Source organism: Oryza glaberrima, chromosome 2, assembly GCF_000147395.1.
Source record: "Oryza glaberrima chromosome 2, OglaRS2, whole genome shotgun sequence".
NCBI lineage: Eukaryota > Viridiplantae > Streptophyta > Magnoliopsida > Poales > Poaceae > Oryza > Oryza glaberrima.
In genome coordinates this window covers 10,300,979-10,305,938 of record NC_068327.1, presented here as the reverse complement: position 1 = coordinate 10,305,938, position 4,960 = coordinate 10,300,979, and the positions used below count along the sequence as shown (strand labels likewise).

Sequence of the window (4,960 nt, the reverse complement as noted above, 5' to 3'; positions counted from 1 at the left end):
AAACACCGTGGGAATGCTAGAAAGTTAGGGGTGCCACGTCAGATGTCACTTTTGCAAAAAAAGCCCCTGCAGTTCTGTTAATTACGCATTGGTCCCCGCTGATATATTTGATTTACTTAAACTCCGTGGGAATGCTGGAAAGTTAGGGGTGCCACGACAGATGTCACTTTTGCAAAAAAGCCCCCGCAGTTCTGTTAATTACGCATTGGTCCCTGCTGATATCCACCGTAAACCGTCGTATCTCGATCTAGGGTAGATCTGGCCGCACACGTGTCCAACTGTGCCGGCCCTTCCGCACCCGTGAAATCGTTGGATCCGGAATAGACGGTGTGGATTTCGCCGGCCTGCACCAAACCCTAGCCCTGTCGCCCCCCACCCTCGCACGCGCACTCACCCTCCTCCCTCTGCGCGCCGCCACGCTCTCCTCCTCGGCTCCTCCCCTCGCATGCGCCGTCGCCGCCGCCGCCACGCCGTTCTCCTGCCCTCACGCGCGTTGCCTCGCCTCTCCTCGCCGTCCTCCTCCACTCGCACGGCATCGTTTCCATCGCAGACTCGCCATCTTCCTCCACTCGCGCACGTCGTCGTCATCGCAGTCTCGCCCTCCTCCAGCCATCGTCGCCGACCCACCGCTGCCTCTCCCTCCCAATGAGGTCTAGAGGTCAGGTCCACCAAATCCGCGGCGCCGCCACTCGCGTATTCTCTGTCCGCTGGCGTTTGACATGTTGGTTTTGCATCATCGATCTGCTGCAGCTGTGAAAGGTCGACGCCATCAGTCGAGGTGCCGCTCCCCTCCCTCCTGTTCTAATTCATGTCCTTGCGCCGACCAGCCGACCATTAGCACAAAGGCTGCAATGTAAGTCTGTTCTACCACATCATTGATTATTTCCCATGCATTCACTTGAGGTTTTATAGGATCCACCATCTTGCCTTGGTCCCATTGAGTTATTCATGGGTTAGGATGTACAGCAGATTAGGTAGAGGATTGGCTTCCATTGCTGCAGTTTGCATCCGCTGTCAGGCTAAGCCATCCATTAAGTTTTATCCTCGCTGTTATGGCTGCTTGCAAGGCTGCAAGATTCAGTTAATGTCCTCACTATTAAGGATGGCCGCAGCTCTGCAATATTCAAATGGTAATATTCTTGCTAAATTTGCCACCAATGATGAGATAAACTGAAATCCAATTATTTCCTTTGATTTTAATTGCATTCGCTATGGTGCAGTATGGTAAGAAATCCATGCACAAGCCTGTTGGGGTCATGTATGTATGGTCTTCTCAGTTGTCGTACTTAACGATTGCTGTTGATTCTTGGTGTTTTTTTGCAGTGATATGCTACTGTCAGCTTTGCCGTGGTGTATGTTTGATGATGAAATCTGATGTTTCTGGGCCATTTGTTTTTCCTTGATGTTATTTGTTTTAGAAGAGTGACATTTCTGCAATGTCCAGTGATAAGCTCAATCTGTTTGCGTTCTGGTAAAAAAAAATAGGCTTGGTTTGATGGCTTCATGCCTTGCAGAAACTGCTCAAGGTCATCGTACCTTGATCATTTTATCCTTGATTTATTCATTCTTTAAGACACCTTGATCATTTTAGCCTTGATTTATTCCTTCTTTAAGACAACACATGCAAATATTTGCTTTATATGTACTCTGAAAGACTGTTCATCATATCTCTCTATCATGCCTTATCAACAATATAGTTTCATTTATATTCCATTGACAAACAATTTTGAGTATTAGCTTGATCTTTGACTGTTACTTTTGTTGATAGGTAACAGATTAGTTGTTGCAAGATTAATTGTCCACACAAAACAAGTCTTTTAATGCTTCTAAGGCACAAACAAGATATGAGGACATGGTGTGTGCCATGCTGATGCAGGTCTTCAGATGGGTGCACATTAAGTTCCCTACACACACTGACTATTAAAAAGGAATTTTTTTATTTTGTTTCATGGTTTCTAGCTATTTTTAGTACCATCTAAATGATCTTATTAGGCTTAAGTTTTGATATTTCTCACAGGGACCTCGCTTTCTTCAATTCGTCGACTTAGGCAGGTTGTATATTTCTATCATTGGATGAGATAACTATATCTCAGGTTCGCAATTTGCACTAAGAACTCTTGCAGATATATTATTTCATTATCTGAATATATTGATTTGTTCCTCTTTCAAAAGGTTAAACAATTATGCAATACAATATGATTTCTGTGCAAACATGTCCTGCTACTAAGCTCATCCGCCGAAAAGAAAAGTCAAATCCTGAATATATTGCCCCTCAACCTCACCCATGGTCTTTATACATACTGATGGTAGCTTTTAGTGGACTTTGTTCACTTGAAAGTGTGAATAAAACTAATCTGCAATGGAAACATATAGCGGTAAGACATCTCATTCCTCCTTTTCTTTTTCTCTTGTCTTCTTGTGCAGAAGTGGAACATATCTTTGTAAGTTCTGTTTTTCTTCCATACGAATCAGTTACTTTTCTTAAAACATCACATGAAGTCATCCTAAACTATTTAGAACTGAAATTTTAGCTACCATTGACCTATGTTGTGGCCATTGGACCTTTGGCATGCTATTTTTGTCCCTTAATTTGGTTTGTCCTCTTAGCTAGAGGCACTATAGCTAGGTTCTCTCTTTAGGAGCACTAATGCATTTTGGGGAAGTAGGGTATCTCTCCTTAGGTGTGCGAATTCAGGCACTAAAAACCATATACTTCTGTTATAGTTTTTTTTTCTACAATTGAAATAGTTATTGATAACATAAATATGCTTAACATGCTACATACATAGTCATATAACTAAAATGTGATAATTCAAATTGAAGCCTATGTACCATTGGAGCAACTACTGTGTTCCAAAACTCATATATTTTATTACAACAGCCAAGTAGGCTTTCAGTTATTGACAGCCAGTTGGGGATAATAGGATAATATCGAATGAGGTAGTTTTTAGTGTAGGAACTACGATCCATTGATAATGTTTCGCTGAATGCAAATTAAAGGAGGCTTAAGTGTAACACAGATGTCTCCAGATTTTTACTATAAAGTGCCAGGGTAGAATGAAAAAAGCTTGACTATGTGAAGTTATTTTTTTTCTCAGCTACCTGTGTTCCAAAACTCAGAGAGTTCATTTCAACAGCCATTTCTTCCCCCTTGCCCAGTCCTAATTATTTGTTGTGTTCATTCTTTCATGCTGGCTCTAATCAATCTGGCCTGTTGTTGTACACATCCACTATCTTGCCCCTCCTGCGAATCAGTCAGCTAACACCGTTTGATATGCACCACTACTTAAACCGTCGATCCTCCCTCTGAGTTCCGATAAGATGTTTCACATATTACATGTATATGTAGCTGATAAATATGAAGCCCATGATATCTCTTATCTGTTCTTGGTTTCCTACTTATTGTAAGTTACATATCGATGATATATCTTCTTTCAACAGCCACTTGCCAATTGTTGTGCTTCTATTTGGATCGTATGGAAGTTCTTTGTTGTTTTCTTGAAGAGGTAATAATCTTGGTCTTCTGAATGCTCACCACATGTCCACGATAGTATGCTACGGGCAGATGCTACATCTCTTGAGTCTCCTCAACTTCCCTCCCTTTTCATCAGATAATATTTTATTTGTTAATTTGCTGTTATCTGATAGTTATTTCTTTATGGTAAAAGGCTACATCTTTACCTGATCTTTCTTGCACAATAACCAATACTACCATGTCAATCAATGGCTATGGAACTTACTGACAATCACAAGGAATGTTGTATATCTAGCAACAAGAAATTCTATACTTCAGTTGAAGATTTTGATATTGGCTAGAACTTTACTAGACCACAAATACACATCTTTACAATGTCTTCATTAGGTCAGTTCAGGCTCTATGTATAACAAGCTAAATGGCAATATGTTGAGACATGCCCTGAATATAAACGGTAGTATCAATACCAGATGTAAATGGCTAAAATTGTTGATATGAATAGTCCATATTTTCTTTTCTATCTACATTTTGGGCATTTAGATAATATTTACTTTTTTAGAATGCTATATATGTGTAATAGGTACACTAGAGATTAGAGATAGATCAAGAGGTGCGATGTCTGTACTAGATGCGTACTCTTCTCAATTGTTATCACAAGCAGTGCTGCTTGAGAAATCATCAAGTTCAATATGTACCTTATGGGTTATTATGTGTTCTTGATGCTATCAGCCTTATTTATGGTCTCTTTTTATTCTCAGATGGTATCAATCAATATTATTAACGGTTTATCTTTTCTGTAAGTACTTTTTTTTGTAGGTAACTAAATAACAAAAACAATTGGAGCTGATGACATATGGGATTTCAAAAAATGCACATGCTATATATGTGGAGTCTGGAGATATGTTTTTTTTATTTGACAGGAATCTAGAGATGTGTATGTTCAACAGATGAATGTTTGTTCATTACATGTGCAATAATTATATTGCAAGGCTCAGAACATTGAGTTGATCTTTTAGCTAGAAAATCATACAGCCATACTAGCTAATTTATACTTATAATTTGGTCCGCCTTTGTGCTAAATTATGTGTGCACAACAAAATGCTAGCTTACATATAGTTCTTATCTCATGTATGATTACAAATTACCAGCTGACAACTTCCTTTTATTCATCATCTTAAGCACACGCGCTGCGTAGCGCGCAGTTATTGCTAGTAAGCCTGAAACTATCACCGCTACAATATGCAAGCAGGAGAATGATATATGAGTTACATAAGAGACTATCAAGATTATCAAACAAGTGAACAACATTGCACGTTTTACTGTTGCCTTTTTTAAAATAGGAGTAACTATATTTATGGCACTGTATTTTCCGAAAAAATACAGCCAAATCATCCTTATACAGTAAATTAGCTACACTTATGTGAGAATTACACTGTAAATTTCAAAGCTTATAACATTACAAGTTTCAATATTTACATTGCAATT

At 39.4% G+C, this 4,960-nt stretch overlaps 1 long non-coding RNA gene across 1 annotated transcript; it reads left to right on the top strand.

Moving 5' to 3' along the window:
- Positions 1 to 397: 397 nt before the first annotated feature.
- Positions 398 to 4,622, top strand: LOC127764124 (uncharacterized). The gene is made up of 3 exons (XR_008015813.1): positions 398 to 658; positions 751 to 2,093; positions 2,173 to 4,622. It is a non-coding gene; the product is annotated as an uncharacterized LOC127764124 (long non-coding RNA).
- The last annotated feature ends 338 nt before the right edge of the window (positions 4,623 to 4,960 follow it).